We start from the raw sequence: 21,816 nt of genomic DNA, 5'->3' as shown, positions 1-21,816 counted from the left end.
ATATGAACGCCTCAGACAGGGATTGGGGTGTAGGTGAAGACTGACATCAAAGGGGCCTGAGGGGGACTTCTCTGATGGTCCAGCAGCTACAACTTTGCACTCCCAATGCAGAGGACTGTGTTCAATCCCTGGTCAGGCAATTAGACCCCACATGCTGCAATCGAAGATCTCACGCGCCACAACTAAGACTTGGCACAGCCAAATAAGTAGTTTTTAAAAAGAGACATGAGGAAAATTTGGAAGGATGAAGCAAGTGTTGTCTACATCGATTAGAGTGAGACTTACATAGGTTTATCTATTTGTCAAAACTCATCAAACTATATGCCTAAAATCTGTATGTTTTCATGTATTTAAATTATACCTCAGTAAGAAATACATATATAGGCACATATTCTTACTGAACTATATTTAATATTAAATATATATATACGCATATATGGATATATATGCATATATGTTCAGCCACTAAATTGTGTCCAGCTCTTTCTGACCCCATGGACTACAGCACGCCAGGCTTCCCTGTCCTTCACTATCTCCCAGAGTTTGCTCAAATTCATGTCCAGGATATATATGTATCTATAGATAAACATACATAAATAGCTATTTATATATAGATATACGCATATATCATTACAGATATAGAGAGGTGGTGGCTCAGACAGTAAAGAATCTGCCTGCAATGCAGGGGACCCAGGTTCAGTCTCTGGGTCAGGAAGATCCCCTGGCAAAGGGAATGTCAACCCACTCCAGTATTCTTGCCTGGAGAATCCCATGGACAGAGGAGCCTGGCGGGCTACAGTCCACGGGGGTCACAAAAAGTCAGACACGACTGAGCGACTAACACTTTTCACTTTCATATGTATAAAACAGTCTCCTCTCTCAACGGGGTAAGGTTTTCCCCAGGGTCATTTAGCAACATCTGGAGACATTTTTGGTCATCAGATTGAAGACTACTATTGGCATCTAATATGTAGAGCTAAAGAATTGTTGCTGAACAAGCCACAGGCCCAGGACAGCCTCCACAACAAAGAGTTACCTGGTCCAAAATGTCAGTGGCACCAAGGTTGAGAAACCCTGTGTAGCCTCAGGTGAGACACCATCACTGTGTCCTCTTACTGATCTTTGGGATTCCAGGTAGGAGAGGCTTCTGTGTTGCTTCCTTTCCAGAAATAACAGCAGCTCACTGACAGCCAGATCTTCTGAGTGCCGCCAAAGCAGCCATTGTAATCTTCCAGCATGAAAGCCACATTTCACCGCTTATCAGTGATTGGGAGCATTCTTGCCTAGAGAATTCAGTGGACAGAGGAGCCTGGTGGGCTAAGGTCCATAGGATCGAAAAGAGTCGACCGAAGCGACTTAGCACACACGTGCTCCGCCTGTTGTAGTCAGAGAGTTTGGTGCACTTCATGGAGGGGCTGCGGCAGAGAATCCTGCTAGAGGAGGTCAGAGGCATTTTTCTGGGGACCCATGAAAGTTATTATTGCTGCTGCTAAGTTGCTTCAGTCGTGTCCAACTCTGTGCGACCCCATAGACGGCAGCCCACCAGGCTTCCCAGTCCCTGGGATTCTCCAGGCAAGAACACTGGAGTGGGTTGCCATTTCCTTCTCCAGTGTGTGAAAGTGAAAAGTGAAAGTGAAGTTGCTCAGTCGGGTCCTACTCTTCGCGACCCCATGGACTGTAGCCCACCAGGCTCCTCCGTCCATGGGATTTTCTAGGCAAGAGTACTGGAGTGGCTTGCCATTGCCTTCTCCGAAAGTTATTATTACCTGAAGTAAAAGGAGAATGCTCCCTTGCCCACCCCATGCTTATAAATAGAGAAATGAGACAGGTTTGGAAGGAAGAAAGATGAATTTGCAGATGAAAGAGGAGCCAGTGGAGACAGGAAGCCATAGGATATGGTCCAGGTGCCAAGTGACAAGGCAGCCGGCATCCTTATGCCCCACCCCATCCCCAGGAACTATTGCCAGCACTTTATCTCCAAACACCAACTCGAGGCTTCTTCATCTGGCATTCTGGACTCCTTCTTGCACTGTTTCTTAGCACCTTAGATATGAATATCATGTCATTAACCAGCTTTTAAGCTCTGTGAGAGCGTGGACAGCACTTTACTGCTCTGTAATCCCTCATAGATAATCAGAGTGCTGGCTGTTTACATGTACCTTCGTGTCCTCAAAGTGGTACCAAAAGTCCTGAAAAGGAAGGAAACTCTCTTTGTTTAGGAAAATACTTGATAAATATTTTCGAGAAAGACAAGACCGAAAAGGCCTAGGTCAGCAAGCGCCAAAGCAGTAAGAGAATGAGCCCAAATGCTCTGCATGACAAAAGGAACCCCAAAATTGGAGCTGCATGAGAAAGAAAGGAAGGAGCAGAGAGGAAGGCTGAGTGATATGAAGGGAGGTTGAAGCCTGAAGTGTGGAAATGGCAAAGCACTTTTAGGAAAAAATATACCCTGGTATGGATTTAAAATTGCCTGTGTTTCAGGAATTTCCTGGTGAGCCATTGGTTAGACTCCATGGTCTTATTGCCAAGAGCACAGGTTCAGCCCTGATCAGGGAACTAAGATCCAGCAAGCTGTGGGAGGCGGCTAGTACATAAATACAATACAGTTGCTGGTATTTCTACAATATAAACCCCTGCATCTCTGCAATCCTTCAACAGAGAGATGTACTCATAAAGATGCCTGTGTGAGTGACTGGCTTAGTGAAAATTAAGGGGCAGGGTATGGACAATGGAACTCCACCAGTAGAATTGTGGGAGAATCCTTGAAGGTAACCAGTTCAGCTGGGAACCAGAAAAGCTCATGAGAACACAAGATTCTGCAGAGAATTCTTTCCAACAGGGTTCAAGTTAATGTTGTCTAGATCTAAAAAGACCAAGGAAATCCCTGCTGATCCTGAACAACATTTACTTAGCTGTCACAGGGGTCCTCTACTCTGGCATATGCCGACGGGAGGAGGCAACCAGCTTCCTCCCAGTGCAGGAGAACACTGGCTTATCTACAGAGCGCGCACGTTAATCAAACAGGATGGAGCGCTTTACAGAAACAGTAAAACATCCTGCAGAGGAGTGCTGTTTGTCAGTGAGCAGTTAGGACTGCAGAGGATAACAGACGTGCTTCCTGAAACATAAACAGCTACTCTTGGTGTGCTCCGCCCCTCTCGGAAGAATACATTTTTCTGCTGGCCTCTGGGTCACTCTGGTTCACCTCCCACATCACTGGTTACTCCTTCTCAATCCCCCTTACTAGCTCCTCCTCTGTTCAGCACCCCAGATATCAGAGTAGGGAGGACCTTCTCTCTGCTCGAGTCTCATGTAAGTCACATCACTTGGTCAAATTCAGTCTTGCCATCCTAAATGCCATGTATATGCTGGTGAGTCCCACACTTATATCAGGCTTAATTTTTCCTCTTCACCCCAGATTCACTTACTTAACAGCTCCACTTAGATGTCTAATAGGCATCTCAAATTTATTTTTTTTTAATATTTTTGATGTGGACCATTTTTCAAGTCTTAATTGAACGCGTTACAGTATTGCTTCTGTTGTTTACGATCTGTTTTTTTTGGCTGCAAGGCATGTGAACCCCTAGCCTCGGGACCACCAGGGCAGCCCCACAGGCATCTCAGATTTAAAGCATTCAAAGCCAAGTTCACGCCCCTTTCCTTTACCGGCTCCTTTCTTCTACGTCCCCGCTGCACAGTAAGTGGCACTAGCAATACCCAGCTGCTCCAGCTAAAACCTGTCTCTCATCCCTTCCCTTTCCTCACTTTCTGTATTCGACTATCAGCAAACTCTACGGGCTCTAATTCCAAACTACCATCCTAATTCATCCACTTCTCTCATTCCAACTCTCCCACTCTGGTCCAGGCCACTCTCAACACCTGCTGTACTACTGCAACAACTCCTAATTAGGACCCTGTTTTCTTCTCCAGCAACCCCCCAGCCCACCAATCCAATCTGCACAGTGGCCTGAGGGATCTTTTCATAGCATGACACACATCACATCACTTTCCTGCTTGAAATCCTTGCACGGCTTCCCATCATACTTAGACTAAAATCTCAGGTGCTCACTATGATGTATTAGCTATTTGTTACTGTGTAACAAATTGCCTGCAGTTTGGTGGGTTTTTTATTTTTGTCACGCTGCTATGCAGCTTGTGGGATTTTAGTTCCCTGACCAAGGACTGAACCCAGGCCCTCGGCAGTGAAAGCACAGAGTCCGAACCACTGGAGCTCCAGGGAATTCCCCTAAACTTGGTATTTCAAAAACAGTAAGCATCTATTATCTCAGACAGTTTCTATTAATATGAGTCAGGAATCTGGGAGCAGCTTGGGTGGATGATTCTGACTCCCAATCTGACATGCCCCTAGTCAAGATCCCACTAGTTTTTCAATTAAAAAAAAAACACACACATTCTCAAATGATTTATTTATTTTTACTTTTCGGCCATGCTTTGAGGCATGTGAGATCTTAGTTACTGGACCAGGGATCCAACCCTCACCCCCTGCATTGGAAATGCAGTCTTAACCACTGAACCATAAGAAAAGTTCCTTAAAAATTTTTTTTGAGTACTGATGTCTATCTTCTATATTTTCTTGTTTATTTGTTCATTGTCTGTGTCCTCCATGAGGACACAAGCCTCATCGGAACAGGAAATTGAATCTATTTTGGTCACTTCTGCTTTCCCAGCACTTAGAACAGTGCCTGGCACATATTCATGACTTTGACAAATGAGCGAATGAAGGGCTTTCCAAGGTCTGATGAAGTACCTACAAGAATATGCACCTGCTTCTGACTTCATGCTTTCTAAGCATCCTCTTACAGAGACCTGAGTCTCATCACCAGCTAGGGGATGTCCTGGGAGACACATGTGACTCCTGTTATGATAATGATAATAATAATATCATAATAGTTAACCTTTAGGTTAACCCAAGGTTAATATTGTCAACCCTTGTGTAGGGTTTACTATGTACTATGCACTGTCTGCTCCATATAACTCATAATAACCCTGTGAGGATAGAAATACTACCATTCCCATTTCAGAGGTCAGAAAAGTGAGGCCCAGAGGGTCCAAGTAGCTTACCACCAGATCACAGGGCTAATAAGTGACCAAGCAGGATTCAAGCCAGGCGGTCTGGCTCTAGAGGCCAAGTTTTTTTTTTTTTCTTCAAAAGGTTTATTGAGATATAATTCATATGTCATATACAATTCACTCATTCAAAGGGTGTCATTCAATGGCTTTTGGTATGTTCACAGAGTTGCGCCACGTCACCACACCAATTAGAGAACATTTTCAGCACCCCGAAAAAACACCCCGTCGCCCCTAACACTCAATTCCATTTGTCCCCAACCTCCTCCCCCAGTCTCAGTAAACCTCGTCTACTTCCTGTCTTTATGGCTTTGTTTATCCTGGACATTTCGTGTAATTGGAATTATACAGCTTGGGACCTTTAAAAATTTATTTATTTTAGGTTCCACGAGGTCTTCATTGCTGTGCGCAGGTTTTCTCTTGCTGCGGCCAGCAGGGGCTACTCTGTAGCGGCCCCTACTCTCTGAAGCACAGGCTTTAGGGCTTGCGGGCTCAGTAGCTGTGGCACAGGGGCTTAGTAGCTCCACAGCATGTGGAATCTTTCCAGACTGAGGATTGAACCCGTGTCCCCTGGCAGGTGGATTCTTAACCACTGGACCACCAGGGGAGTCCCAGCCTGTGATCTTTTGTGACTGGTTTATTTCACTCGGCACCGTGTTTCTGAGATTCATCCATGGTATGATATATACCAGCACTCCATTCCTTTTCATTATAGAGTAATCTTCTAGCATATGGATAGGCCACGTTCTGTTTACCCATTCACCAGCTGGTGGCCACTTGAGCGCTTTTCACTCCTCATCTATTATGAATAGTGTTGCTATGAACACGTGCAGATGTGTGTCTTTGTGTGGACGTGTTTTTCTTTGGTAGATAGCCACCTATGAGTGAGATTGCTGGGTCATGTGGTGCAGAAACCAGGCTCTTAAATGCTTCACTATACAGCCTCCTGTAGTGGATAAAGACCTTAAGCCAAATGGTCAGTTTGGCTTAAATGATATCAGTCTTTTAAAAAATATATATATAAAAATATTTATTTGGCCACCCTGCATCTTAGTTGCAGCATGTGGGATCTAGTTCCCTGACCAGGGATCAAACCCAGTCCCCCTGCATTGGGAACACAGAGTCTTAGTCACTGGACCACCAGGGGATGCTATCGGTCTTGAGAGTCTTAACGCAACTGACACCTGCCTGACCCTAGAATCTGATCACTTCCAGGTGACCCAAGAGGTGAGCGGTTGGCCTGAGAATGACAGAAAATGCCTCCAGAGGAAAAACTATTACCAGTTTCAGATTCCTCTATAAGGTCCTTCCCGAACAAGGCTTATGCTACTTCATTTTCTAAGAGGAGAGATGGATTTGAATCCATCCACCTGCATCGTCTCATCTATGGTCCTTTCGGGTCAGGGGCAGAAACATATGAGGTGACTGGTTAGTGTCTGGAGGTGCTGTCAATATCTGAAAGTAGAATACCCTTTTTTTCCAGAAAATTAGTCCTTTAGGGATCAAGTGCCACCGAGGTCTTTCCCAGCCCTTCAGCTCAGGCTCAAACCACCTGTCAGCCCCTTAGGACTGAGGTTCATCCACTCACAGTGATGGACATTTCTCCCCAGGGAGCTTGTCCCACTTCCAGGGTCAGGACGTGTAGATGGAAGCAAATTAGCTATGGGACTCTCAAGACCCACCAGCCTTAGAGAAAGATCAGAACAGGGACTTTCCTGGTGGTCCAGTAGTTAAGACTCCTCACTCCCAGTGCAGTTCGATCCCTGGTCAGAGAACTAGATCCTACATGTCACAGCTGAGAGTCTGCATGCCACATCTAAGAAGCCTCATACCATGCACCAGCACTAAGACCCAGTACAGCCAAAATAAATCCTAAATAAAACATTAAAAATAAAAAAAGAAGGAGCAGGGCAGATTTGCCTGAGGGAAACACCTGGGACTACCCCTCCAGGTGTCTCTGCTGAGCTCTGGACAATCCTTTGTCAGGTTAGTGGTGTCACACCCCTCAGGTGTGACCCACCTTGCCCACACCCCTCAGCCCACCTTGCCCACCCACCACCTTGCCCACCTGAGGGGCCCAGCCTCAGGGGCCCACTGGCGCAGTAAGGACTGCAAGATCAATGTCAGTTCAGAAAGCAGGTGCCCCCGGGGAGGCACTCCGGGGCTCAGGAGAAGACAGCCCCAAGCCTGAGCAGGTCACCGAGGGTGTAACCGCCAACGAACACAGGCTGTTGCCTTGGTTTTGTTTTGATTTTATCATGGGTGTGGTGACTGTGCTGTTCAGAACCAAACGAACTTTAGTATTGCCTGAATGTCTTTATTGGACTGAAGTTCAGGTCTATCTGCTATTCTCAGAATAAACCCTTGAATTCACTTGCCACCTTTCCTTTGGGTGAGAGTTGGACCATAAAGAAGGCTGAGTGCTAAAGAATTGAAGTTTTTGAATTGTGGTGCTGGAGAAGACTCTTGAGAGTCCCTTGGAGAGCAAGGAGACCAAACCAGTCCATCCCTAAAGGAAATCAACGCTGAATGTTCATTGGAAGGACTGATGCTGAAGCGCTAATACTTTGGTCACCTCATGCGAAGAGCCGATTCATTGGAAAAGATCTGATGCGGGGAAAGATTGAAGACAAAAGAAGAGAGCGTCAGAGGATAAGAAGGTTAGATAGCATCACTGACTCAATGAACATGAATTTGAGCAAACTCCTGGGAGATAATGAAGGACAAGGCAGCTTGGCGTGCTTCAGTCCAGGGGGTCACAAAGGGTCGGACGTGACTTAGCGGCAAAACAACAACAGAGCGTTTTTTCGATGATGACCTAGGACATCCCTGTGAAATGGCCTACAGAGGTGATTAACATCTTATCGTATCTGTAGCCTAGAAGGCCGAGAAGTAGGACAACCAGGCCAAGTGGTTTTGCTTAGGATCACGTAATAAATGGGCTGTGGGTTGAGGACCGAAGGTAAGTCCTAAGCTTGTCATTCAACACACCCTGCCCACAGTCTGAGAGCTTAAGCCCAGTTTACGAGGGGAGGGGACACGTGGTGGGGGAGCAGATTCCTGGGGCCTGCACCCCCGCGCCCTCCGGATCCCAGTCGATTCAAACGTGCCCCTTCAGCTTCTAGACTGGAAGGGAAAATCCTGGCTTAACTTGAAGGTACAGTATGTAGCTGTCTTTGTTTTCTTTATCCTCGATAAACACCCAGGGGAATCCAGGCTATTCCATAGTTGCAGAAGAACAATTTGGCTCAAGTTATTCATGTGTAGTTGAAGATTTAGAAACTGAAAAAGTGATAAAGACCAAATTTACCTGATTTGGGGGGATGGGGGGAAGCGGAGGAAAAAACTCAATAAGAAAAAACACACAGTTTTCTATTTTTCTATTTGGCATTGTAATATCAATTGCTTGATAGAACTCATAATTCCCAAGTTAAGAATGATGTTTAAGAGGTCATCTAGGGGGAGACATTATGTTTCTGAAACATAAACATTTGAATTTCCCCTACCAAATGAATTCTCACTGAAAGAAGTATTGCTCCTAAAGGGGGGAAAAATCAGTTCTTGGAAGATGAAAAAAACAAGATTTTGTAAGAGTTTGTGGTCTTCCAAAACTCAACTCTACCCTATACAATCTTATTTCTTAGTATTTAATTTCCTTCATGAAGGAGAAATTCAGTTTACTTTTTCCCTCTTGGGGGAAATTTTTTGTAAAAAAAAAAAAAGTTTAAAACACTGCTCTAGGACTTCCCTGGTGGTCCAGTGATTAAGAATCTGCCTGCCAATGCTGGGGACGCCAGTTTGATCTCTGGTGTGGGAAGATCCCGCTTGCTGCAGGACAACTAAGCCCGTGCCCCACAAACTACTGAGCCCAAACTCTAGAGCCTGCGCCCAGCAACGAGAGGCCACTGTATGAGAAGCCTGTTCATTCACCGCAGCTAGAGAGCAGCCCCACTCGTCGCAACTAAAGAAAGTCTAGGCGCAGCCATGAAGACCCAGTGCAGCCAAAAATAAACATAAGTAAAAAAAAACAACAACAAAGAAACAAAAACACTGCTCTAAGAGAAGTTTCCATGTCTCATGGAAAGACTCCTTCAGCCACAGAACATCTCTAGCTGCGATTTTGTCTAGAAGTCTTGATTATTACTTGGGAGTCAGACTCCCAGGGTGGCAGCACTGGAATGGTGGCAATCAGTCCTGCATAGCCTGGAGGGTAGCATCACGCTAGGATCTGCCAGGGCCATGGGTGAGCACTGAGAAAGGAGAGCTTCCCAGGGCTCAGGCTGTCTTTTTTCCCCTTTGCTTCCACATGGCTCACTCCAGGGGTCGCTCCCATTTGGAAATGGCTAATTTCAAGAGCATCATGAATACAAACTTTGAGAAGGAAGGTGGGAGAATCTCCCTTAAACGTTGTGTTGGTGCTAACACCGAATCATTGTGACCCTCGTTATTTAAAATCAAATATAAGTCCCAAAGGCTTCCCTGGTGGCTCAGTGGTAAAGAATCTGCCTGCCAATGCAGGAGCCTCAGGACACTACGGTTCGATCCCTGGGTTGGGAAGATCCCCTGGAAAAGGAAATGGCAACCCACTCTAGTATTTTTGAAATCCCACAGACAGAGGAGCCTGGCGGGCTACAGTCCATGGGGTTGCAAAAGAGTTGGACACAACTTAGTGACTAAACAACAACAACATGTGTCCCAAAACACTTGACCTTGGACAGAACCTTCAGACCAAGAACCTTCCTTGCTGCTGTTTCCCAGGGTCTGTTATGCAAAGGCAGCCCACTGAAGGTGGTTGCTTGGGGGGTCGGGGTGGAGAGAGAGGTACTTGGACTGGAGGTGGACAAGGACCCACTCTTGATCAAATGAGATGACGCACATGAAGATCCTGGGTTAGATGAGATAATGCACGTGAAGATGCGTGGCTTGCAGTATCTGACTTTCGGAATCTTAGTTCCCGACCAAAGGATTGAATATCTGCAATGCAAGCATAGTCTTAACCACTGGACCACCAGGGAATTCCCTGTGAAGATGCTTTTATGCTGCAAAACTATATAAAGTATTTCACAAATCCTCTCCCTAACGGTGTGAATAAGCTACATGAAGCAAGGCAGGTTTATTTAAGGGTGATGACCAGATCCTTGCCTTGATTTCAACACAAAAACTTGGAACAATTGATGGCTCTTTATAAAACTTCTTTGCTATCTTTGGGTTATAGGGGCTTCATGAGAGTGTGTGATATACTGTCAGCTGTCAGTCCACCTGGCCTTCTGCGGCCTCATCTCGAATTGCTGGCTGCTTAGCTATTTTTCATTGCAATCCCGTCTTTTCTTCTGTGTCCATAGAAACTAGCAGTTATGCGGGGACTTGTCCTTTCACGGGGCCTTTAAGATTCTCACAGCTTTGCTCTGAGCCCGAGAGCTTTCCAGCTTCAGCCAGATATAGGGCTGGTGCACGTACTGGTGGTGTCTTCAAACTCGAAGCAGAAGTGTCCCCTTTTCCATTTGAATGCTGCCTGAGATGTGTCCCACTGAGAGGGTCCTGGCTCAGGATTTGCTTGCGGGGGATCAGAGGCTCAAGACTTCGATAAGCCCATGAGTCAGTCGTTCTGCATAATAATCAGTGCCCCCAACACGAAAAGACACATGTGCTGAGAACCCAGCTTTCCTTTGGCCGAAGAATGTGCATTAAATCTGTTTCATCACGTTTGCGGCTTTTAAGGGCTTGTTTGACAAAGGAGTTTGTGAGAAAGTTCCTAATAAGTTTGGCAGCTGACACATCACTGTTCTTTCAGCTACGGAGGCAGCAGGCTGTGAGGGTGACAAGCGGGGCCCAGGGCTTCCCTGGTGGTCCAGTGGCTAAGAATCCGCCTGCCCGTGCAGGGGATGTGAGTTCGATCCCTGATGGTGGAAGATTCCATACGCCGAGGGGCAACTAAACGCAGGAGCCGCAGCTACTGAAGCCCGTGCACCTAGAGCCCGTGCTCCACAACAGGAGAAGCCGCCACCTCGAGGAGCCCCCTTGCTGCAACTAGAGAAAGCCTGTGCCAGCAGTGAAGACCCAGCACAGCCATAAATAAATACATAAAGATTTTTAAAATACCAATAAAGCACTCTTTAAAAAACAAGTGAAAATGTTAGTCACTCAGTCGTGTCCGACTCTTCGGGACCCCATAAACTGTAGCCTGCCAGGCTCCTCTGTCCATGGAATTCTCCAGGCAAGAATCCTGGAGTGGGTTGCCATTCCCTTCCCCAGGGGATCTTCCTGACCCAGGGATTGAACCCCGTGTCTCCCACATTCCAGGCAGATTCTTACTGGGGCCCAGTCAATTAAACCCATGTTTAAATAGCAGACCTGATACTTACCAGCTATGGGACCTCTCTCTCGAAGCCTCAGTTTCTTCACCTGTAGAATTTGGGTAACTAGAGAAACTTCTCACTGACTTGTGCCTTTGTTTGGTTGGTTGGTCATGCCATGCAGCTTGTGGGATTTTAGTTCCCCCACCAGGGATTGAACCTGGGCCCTTGGCAGTGAGAGCAAGGAATCCCAACCAGAAAGTGAGATAATGAACAGAAGATGCTGAGCCCAACGCCTAGGCCACGGTGAGTGTTTAGTCAAAGGCAGATGCAGTCCTTGTGAAATGGGGAGCTGAGTAAGACGGAGGGAAAAATCTGACTTGGAAGAAAAGGAGTTAAGTGGTGTGCTTTGGCAGCACACATCCTAAAATTGGAACAATGCAGAGAATATTAGCACGGCCCCTGTGCAAGGATGACATGCAAATTTGTAAAGTGTTCCATAGTTTTGAATTTCTGTATGACTCAGGAAACTCAACCTGGGGTTCTGGAACAATCTGGAGGAGTGGGAAGGGGTGAGATGTGAGAGGGAGGGGGTGTATGTATGTATACCTATGGCTGATCCATGCATTATGGCAGAAACCAGCATAATATTGTAAAGCAATTATCCTTCAATTAAAAATAAATAATTTTTTTTAAAAAAAGAAAATAAAAAAGGAGTTAAGTGAAATTCCACACAGAGTTTTATAAACCTTTTGTTAAAAAAATTATCATATTTATTTTGGAATATACCTATTCATGCACATGAATAATTCAAAAGAAACAAAGAAGGGTGAAAAATAGGTCTTCCTCCCACCCCTCATCTCACAGTTCCCCTCTGTGGGGCAACTAATATGCTAGTTTCCTGAGTATCTTCCCAGAAATTTTCAATATTGAAAAAATTTGTTTGAAATAGACTCACAGACTTAGAAATCAAAGTTATGGTTGCCAAAGGGGAAAGAGATAAATTAGGAGTTTGGAATTAACAGATACCTACTACTAAAAATAAAATAGGACTTCCCTGGCAGACCAGCGCTTAAGACTCCACACTTCCAATGAGAAGTAGGTTCGATCCCTGGTCAGGGAACTAAGATCTCACATGCCAAAAACAAAAAGGTAACTAACAAGGACCTACTGTATAGCACAGGGAACTGTACTCAATATCTTGTAATAATCTGTAAGGGAAAAGAATCCAAAAAAGAATATGTGTATATATATATATATATAAATGAATCATTTTGTTCTACACCTGAAACTAACAGACCATCGTAAATCAACTATACTTCCTTTTTTTTTTTAAATCAACTTCAGAGGGAAATGAGTTTTGAAGGGCAGAAGACACTGAGGTAGTAAAGACAGCTGCCTGTGTGTTCGTGTTGGACCCCAAGTGGAGGGAGTATTTTGAAAGCATATTTAGTTCTCTGCGGCCTGAGCCAGACTGGGTGAAGTCTTCTTAGCTATAATAAGACCCACAGGCTCAGAAAAGCAATATGATTCAGAAGCAGGATTCACAGCTCCCCACGCAGAGCCCCTCATATGAGGCAGACGCTGTCAGGGCGGGGCAAAGTCAAACTGTGAGATCTGAACTCTGGACTGTGGACTCATTCCCCACATTCCCCGTGTGCCAAGCCCGCATTGCCAACATTCCCCGAGGGTTTAGGGCCTCTGCTCTCCTCCCGGACAGGGATACTCTGGGTCACATAGTTTTGCCTTCAGCTGCTGGAGGGGCCGGAGGACAGGTTAGAGGAGACAATGATCAGAAGCCAAGGGTCCCTTCCTGCATTCTCCCCACTGGCCTCCTGGAGTCCAGTTTCTATTCTGTAAAATACATATATATTTATCCAGGATCCACTGGGGAAATTTAAACCTGCTCAAGTCCCAGGACGCACCTGTTTAGTAGATAAACAGGGCTATTTGTTACTCTACTGTTAACACAGTAACCGTGCATAAATATGGAGCCAAGAGAGGTCACCCACTTGCCGCCAATCTTCTGTCAATCAAAAGGGTACTGAATCACCAAACTGAAAGATTTTGTGACCTCGGTAACCCATTCCACTACTTAAGTTTACATCAGAAAGTTTTCACTTGGATCTAATCTGAATTCACCAAGCTGGAATTTATCCGGCATTCAGTCATTAAGGAAAATAGTGGTGATCATCTTCCGTGTACTTGAGACACTCATTAGCCTTTGCCCCTTTAATACTAACTGAGGGACTTCCCTGGTGGTTCAGTGGCTGAGACTCCACATTCCCAGTGCAGGGGGCCCAGGTTCTATCCCTGATCAGGGAAATAGATCCCACTTGCTACAACTAAGGAGAAGGCGATGGCACCCCACTCCAGTACTCTTGCTTGGAAAATCCCATGGACGGAGGAGCCTGGTAGGCTGCAATCCATGGGGTCTCGAAGAATTGGACACAACTGAGCGACTTCACTTTCACTTTTCACTCTCATGCATTGGAGAAGGAAATGGCAACCCACTCCAGTGTTCTTGCCTGGAGAATCCCAGGGACGGCGGAGCCTGGTGGGCTGCCGTCTATGGGGTCGCACAGGGTTGGACACGACTGAAGCGACTTAGCAGCAGCAGCAGCTGCTGCAATGAAAGATCCTGCATGATGCAACGAAGATCCCGAGTGCCACAATTAAGACCCAGCGCAGCCAAATAAATAAATATTTTAAAAACATATTAAATGAAAGCCCATCCAAGTTCTTTCATCTTCCATTTACATTCAATTTCTAACCCCTCATTTACTCCTGTGACTGTGGGCTCTCTTTTCTCGGCCTCCAATCCAGGCCAGAACTTTCTCGGTTCAAAATATCAAGAAAGACCTCTGACAGCATCTTTTACTCCACTTTTCTCTCTCCATGCATCCTTCAAAACTTTAGAGCTGCTTGCCTCGTTCGTCTCAGGCTAGCACGTCTATAAGCTCAGCTATATAAAGCAGAAGGTTTTGCCCATCTGACATTCCTAAATCTCAGAGGGAGTGAAGATGACACTCCCTTCTGGTCTGTAGGCAGCCCTGGTATTTATATTGCTCTGAACTCATGATGATGCTTGTAGAGATTTAATTTTCCTAAAGCTCAAATGCTCACATTAATTTGGGAGAGGGTGGAGATTTGATTTCTTGAGCCGAGCCAAAGACTGAAGGATGGAGTTTGATTCCTAGACCTAAAAAGGCTTCTGGGAAGACTGTGAAACAAGCCGCTTTATTATTTTGGAACTCAGAAGCAGAACAGAGATAGCCTGAGTAAACTTCCCAGGGTTTTGTGACCGGGTAAAGTCTCATGAAACACTCAGACAAAAAAGAAGTGGAAGAAGGAGGAGGAAAAGGAAGAGTTTGAAAAGTAAAAAGCATTATAACTGATGTATAAGCCATCCTATCCTGTTTTCAAATAAAACAAGCTGTAGGAAGAAAGCAGGTAGACTTGAGAATTCCCTGGCGGTCCAATGGTTAAGACTTGGTGCTTTCACTGCTAAGGGCCCAGGGTTAAAATCTGGTGGGGGAACTAAGATCCTGAAAGTCGCATGGCCAAAAATAGAGATTAATTTAAAAAAAAAAAAAAAAGAGGAACTCCCCTGGTAGTTCAGCGGTTAAGGCTCTGCCTTTCAATACAAGGGACGTGGGTTCAATCCCTGCTTGCGGGGGGCAAGGGGTGGGGTCAGTGCTGAGATCCCACATGCCTTGCAGCCAAAAAAACCAAAACATGAAACAAAACTATATTGTAACACATTCAATAAAGACTTGTAAAATGGTCCACATCAGAAAAATCTATTAAAAATAAGGAAAGCAAGCAAGTAAAGATATATTACTGACTATTTCTCACAATATCCTTCCATTATTATGACTGAGGACCCTGAAGTTTAATTAGATGACATAAATTGAGCCAAGTGCCTAACACAGAGCCCTGAAACATAGCTGGAACTCAGGACAAGTTCATTCTCTTTCTAACTGTATTGCTATTAACAAAAAGGGTTCATCACTTTGCCGACACAGGTCTGTAGAGTCAAAGCTATAGTTTTTCCAGTAGTCATGTACAGATGTGAGAGTTGGACCATAAAGAAGGCTGAACACTGAAGAATTGATGTTTTTGAATTACAGTGCTGGAGAAGACTCTTGAGAACCCCTTGGACTGCAAGGAGATCAAACCAGTCAATCCTAAAGGAAATCAACCCTGAATATTTATTGGAAGGACTGTTGCTAAAACTGAAGCTTCAATACTTTGGCCACTTAATGCAAAGAGTCAACTCACTGGAAAAGACTCTGATGTTGGAAAACATTGAAGGCAAAAGGAGAAGGGGATGACAGAGGATGAGATGGTTAGCACCACTGACTTAATGGACATGAATTTGAGTGAACTCCAGAAGATAGTGGAGGACAGAGGAGCCTGGAATGCTACACTCCATGGGATTGCAAGGAGTCGGACACAACTTAGCAACAACAACAAGGGTTAAAGGAGTAATGCAGTTGACATTCTGCCAGCTGCCAGTTAAACCCTCAGCTATATGGTCATATAAAACACAGGCAATAAATGGCATCTGTAGCCAAACTGCCCAAGAGGATTGTTCTCAGAGACAATCTGGTTTAAGTTGTCTGGCCACCTTGGGAGGGGCCTTGAGATGCCACTGAGTTCCTGCAATCAGTCTTGTTTCCCTTAGTCTTGACAATTATCTTAATGTCATAGTCCAAGTCCCGTAACAACAGTAATAATTATCACAAGCTCACTTTTCTTAAGAGCTTACTGAGGACTAGGCTCTGACTTAAACACACTCTACACATTATTTCACTGAGGCTCCAAAGACAAAATGTTCAGACACTGAGGATCCTCGCCAGATGGGAGGACACCAGAAACCTGGCTGCTGAGCTATTGGAATCTGAAAAAGTTTGAGAAAGCGAGAATAAAATCCATAACACTCTGCACTTTGGTCATAAAACCAAAAGATTAGGCTAGCAGAGACGAAACATGTTTCACAGGAGAAGGCAGGGGAAATGCAGCGTTGGGGTTTATTCAGTAAACCGGGAAATATGACTTGTGTTCTCCGGTAACCACAAAGAATTGAAACGTGTGGTTAAAGATTTAGGGGTTAGGGAGAGCGAGGGGGTGGGTAGTCTTGTTCCTTCTTGATTTCTGTTCGGGTTCCAGGGAATTGGGGTTTCCATTGCAAAGGGCGCAACTGGATATTTCCTCCACGGTTCATCGTTGGGACCTGGCAAACATTTCCTGGCACTCGGGAGCAGCGAGTCCCAACAGAAGCGAGGTCGAATCCATTTTTTGAGCCAAACGCCAGCATTCCTTTGCGGTGAGTTCTGCAACCTCAAGGTAGAGCTTCCCTAGAGTGACCTCTAGTGGTGACCACGGGGAGTCGCCCAATTTTCCAGCCTATGGGAAAATCACCCTAGAAATGTTGGACTCCTTTGTGGCAACAGAAGCCTCTTGGTTCTTTCCCTCACTAACTGCCCTGTGGTTGATGATGACAAGTAGGGCTGACAACATGAGCAAGTCATTCCACTTGCTAATCAAAACCATGATGAATGCTTTCACATAGGGCTTCCCTGGTGGCTCAGTGGTAAAGAATCCGCCTGCAATGCAGGAGACGCAGGTTCGATCCCTGCGTGGGGAAGATCCCCTGGAGAAGGAAATGGCAACCCACTCCAGGATTCTTGCCTGGAAAATCTCATGGACAGAGGACCTTGGTGGGCTACAGTCCATGGCGTCTTAGAAGAGCTGGACATGACTGAGTGACTAAACAACAACTCTGTTTAAGTAAAACATGAAAACTCTGAATATGTTGAAATGTGCCCAACCTCCTGGCTGTGGCAGTAATTGTCTTGTGTTGGAATGAGACACTTGTCCACCTGCCAGGGGTGCAATCTGCCTGGTCACAGAGTGGCCGTGAACGTTTTCTCTCTGGAGGGACCTTAAGACTCTATAAGAAAAATAATGGTGATCATCTACAACATGTGTTGAGATCATCTGAGGGTCGGGAGTATAAGTGTGTCCACTCAGGAAAAAATAGCTGAGAGATAAGGCCTGATGTGTTTTTTATAACGACGGGAAGTGCATCCATATGAGATCGCTAAAATGCACACAGGGAAAACTAGATGTGTGTCTAAGAGTTTATGACTCAGAAACATTTTGCATCACTTTGATGACGCATTATCTTATTTTGTTTCATTTTCACCACAACTGTTTGGTGAGGTATTATTTTCCTCATTTTTAAAATATATTTTTATTTTTTGCCATGCCGTGTGGCGTGGAGGATCTTAGTCCCCCAATCAGGGATCGAATCGGCACTCCCTGCACTGCAAGAGCAGAGTCCCAGCCACTGGACCGCCAGGGAAGCCCCTATTTTCCCTATTTTTTTCCTCAAGGAGGAAATTGTTGCCAACAGTGCCAACAGGTGATCGCACCTATCGGAGAAAGACTGCTGGAAGCACCTCTCTCACCGTATAGTGATGAGTGAAAGTCACTGTTAAAGAGATGGGACTACCCAGACCACCTGACCGGCCTCCTGAGAAATCCGTATGCAGGTCAGGAAGCAACAGTTAGAACTGGACATGGAACAACAGACTGGTTCCAAATAGGAAAAGAAGTACGTCAAGGCTGTATATTGTCATCCTGCTTATTTAACTTCTATGCAGAGTACATCATGAGAAATGCTGGGCTGGAGGAAGCACAAGCTGGAATCAAGATTGCCCGGAGAAATATCAATAACCTCAGATATGCAGATGACACCACCCTTATGGCAGAAAGTGAAAGAGGAGAGTGAAGTTGGCTTAAAACTCAACATTCAGAAAACTAAGATCATGGCATCTGGTCCCATCACTCCGTGGCAAATAGATGAGGAAACAATGGAAACAGTGACAGACTTTATTTGGGGGGGACTCCAAAATCACTGTAGATGGTGACTGCAGCCATGAAATGAAAAGACGCTTGCTCCTTGGAAGAAAAGTTATGACCAACCTAGACAGCATATTAAAAAGCAGAGACATTACTTTGCTAACAAAGATCCATCTAGTCAAAACTATGGTTTTTCCAGTAGTCATGTATGGATGTGAGAGTTGGACTATAAAGAAAGTTGAGCGCCGAAGAATCAATGCTTTTGAACTGTGGTGTTGAAAAAGACTCTTGAGAGTCCCTTGGACTGAAAGGAGATCCAACCAGTTCATCCTAAAGGAAATCAGTCCTGGGTGTTCATTGGAAGGACTGATGTTGAAGCTGAAACTCCCATACTTTGGCCACCTGATGCGAAGAACTGACTCATTGGAAAAGACCCTGATGCTGGGAAGGATTGAAGGCAGGAGGAGAAGGGGATGACAGAGGACGAGATGGTTGGATGGCATCACCTGCTCGATGGACATGAGTTTGAGCAAGCTCTGGGAGCTGGTAATGGACGGGGAAGCCTGGCGTGCCGCGGTCCACGCAGTCACAAAGAATCAGACACAACTGAGCCACTGAACTGAACTGACTGATCAAGATAGTACTTTTTTTTTGCTGCACCACACAGCTTACAGAATCTTAGTTTTTCAATCAGGAGTGGAACCCTGGTCACGGCAGTGTAAGTGCCAAGTCCTAACCACTGGACTTCTAGGGATATTCAACATTTAAAAAAATTTTTATTGTGGTAACATATCCATAACACAAAATTTATCATTTTTAACCATTTAAAATGTACAGTTCAGTAGCATTAAGGACATTCATATCTTTGTGCAAACATCATCACCATCCATCTCCAGAACTTTCTTATCTTTTCAAACTGAACTCTGTCCCCTACAAACACACTCCCTTTCCCCCTTTCTTTCTTGCCTGGCTTAGACTGCAAGCCCTCCACTTTATCTGGTACCTTGCATGCACCCTCAACACCCAATACCCCTTTGGTGGTATTGGTCTGGCAAATCGCAATCTGGCAAAATCAGGCTCTTCACCTGCCCTGTGTCTGCAACCAGGCAGCTGAATGGAACTGGTTAAAACAGGCAACCAGGTGGAGTGGCCTCTTTTACGTTAACAATCGTAAATCTGAGTGCGATCTTAGCACCACCCGCAGTGTTTCCTAAATTCTCTTGAACCCCCACAGTCCAAAAGTTCAGTGTCATGCCTTCTAATCCAAACAAACCTCTTGCACTCGGGTAGTGACCTCACGCATCTAACTGAGAGAAGAGAAGCCATCAGTATAAAGGTTGCCTCTGCCCGCCTCCGCTGCCACCCACCGACCTGCATCTGTTTTCACTTACGAGGCTGCCTGTCCACAAAAATGGATGAATTGCAAGGACTTTGCTCCTCAATTCCCTTCTCTCTCCCTGTCCTAAAGTTTCCCTCTCTACCAGATAATTCCCTTCAGCACACATGCCCTAATAGGTCCCATATTTAAAATCCCTTTCTTGGCCATCCAAATCCCACTCAGTTTTTAAAAAATGTATTTTATTGAAGTACAAATGATTTACAATGTTCTGTTAATTTCTGCTATACAGCAAATTGATTAAATTATATGTATGTGTGTGTATATGTGTGTGTGTATATATGTATAGTCTTTCCAGGTGGCTCATGGGTAAAGAACCCTCCTACCAATGCAGGAGATGTAAGAGACACTTCCTGACCTTCCTGGGTCAGGAAGATCCCCTGGAGGAGGGCATGGCAACCCACTCTAGTATTCTTGCCTGGAGAATCCCATGGACAGAGAAGCCTGGTGGGCTACAGTCCATAAGATTGCAGAGTCAGACGCAACTGAAGCGACTTACATGCACGTGTGTATGTATATATATGTACATTTGTACCACAGAGTCTTTTCCAATGAGTCAGCTGTTCGCATCAGGTGGCCAAAGAATTGGAGCCTCAGCTTTAACATCAGTCCTTGCACTGAATATATCATATGGTATATTGTATGCATGTACCACATCTTCTTTATCCATTCATCTGTCAATGGACATTTAGGCTGTTTCCATGCTTTGTCTATTGTAAATAGTGTTGCCATGAATAAAGGAATCCATGTGTCTTTTTGAATTATGGTTTTCTCTGGATATATAATCCCAAGAGTGGGCTTGCTGGATCATATGGCAACCCTATTTTTAGCTTTTTGAGGAACCTCCATACTGTTTTCCATAGTGGCCACACCAATTTACATTCCTACCAACAGGGTAGAAGGTTCCCCAAATTCTACTCTTTGCTCTGCTGCTGCTGCTGCTAAGTCACTTCAGTCGTGTCTGACTCTGTGCGACCCCATAGACGGCAGCCCACCAGGCTCCCCCGACCCTGGGATTCTCCAGGCAAGAACACTGGAGTGGGTTGCCATTTCCTTCTCCAATGCATGAAAGTGAAAAGTGAAAGTGAGGTCGCTCAGTCGTGTCCGACTCTTAGCAACCCCATGGACTGCAGCCTCCCAGGCTCCTCCGTCCATGGGATTTTCCAGGCAAGAGTACTGGAGTGGGGTGGCATTGCCTTCTCCTACTCTTTGCTCTGCTACATAGCAAAACTCTCACAGAGTTACCTGTAGTTGCTGCCTGCACTTCCTTACATCCCATCATCCCTCTTTCCCCCCAATTCTTTCTCTAATCTCCTCCCCCAGACTCTCACCCCACCAATTATTGAAAATGTTCTTGTCAATGTCACCCACAGTCTCCATCTCTCCAAATTCAATAGTTGAGTCTCCATCTTCACCTTGCCCATCCTCTACAGCAATATTGGACACAGCTGACTATCCCCTCCACATGGAAACCCTTAATTTCCCCATCCATAAAATGGGCATAGTCGTAATATCTACCATGTCTGGTTATTGTGGGGACTAAATCAAATAACGTACACAAGGGCTTAGACATTTCCTGGCCTCGAATTAGTGCTCAGCCCCTGCCAGCTAGTCTTTTTTTTTTTTAAGTTTACAATTTTTTAAAAATAAGTATTTCCTCATTTGGCTGTGTCAGGTCCTAGCTGCGACAATCTTAGCTGTGGCAGGGGGTGGTCTTTAGTTGCGGCATGTGGGATCCAGTTCCCTGACCAGGGAACGAACCCAGGCCCTCTGGACTGGGAGTACAGAGCCCCAGTCACTGGGCCACCAGGGAAGTCCCCCTGTCAGAATCTTAAATACAGTATTTTCACATTTCATGGGAGGATGAGTTCGTGTAATACTTGTCTGTTGTATGGATGCAGATTGTGGGTGACAATGACAAGAACGACAAGAACATTCTCTGTAGCTGGTGGGGTGCGAGTCTAGGGGAGGAGATTAGCAAAAGAAACGAGGCGGGAAAAGGGACAATGGGGTATAAGGAAGTGCAGGTAACTTGTCTAATCAAAACTTAGTTTGCAAAAATAAAAAAAGATTAAAAAGCAAAAAGACATCAGAGGCGCAAATAAATTTTTTGAAATGGGAAAAGTTAAGGGAGAAGAAGAGGAAGAGTCTCCTATGTTAGAATAT

At 45.2% G+C, this 21,816-nt stretch overlaps 1 non-coding gene across 1 annotated transcript; it reads left to right on the top strand.

The window, feature by feature from the left end:
* Positions 1–11,785: 11,785 nt before the first annotated feature.
* Positions 11,786–11,888, top strand: LOC147351073 (U6 spliceosomal RNA). The gene has a single exon (XR_015148525.1). It is a non-coding gene; the product is annotated as a U6 spliceosomal RNA (small nuclear RNA).
* The last annotated feature ends 9,928 nt before the right edge of the window (positions 11,889–21,816 follow it).

This window comes from Bos grunniens, chromosome 19 (genome assembly GCF_055505025.1).
Source record: "Bos grunniens cultivar Pamir isolate PY7600 chromosome 19, Bosgru_T2T1.0, whole genome shotgun sequence".
Taxonomy (NCBI): domain Eukaryota; kingdom Metazoa; phylum Chordata; class Mammalia; order Artiodactyla; family Bovidae; genus Bos; species Bos grunniens.
This window is presented reverse-complemented; position numbering and strand designations above follow the sequence as displayed.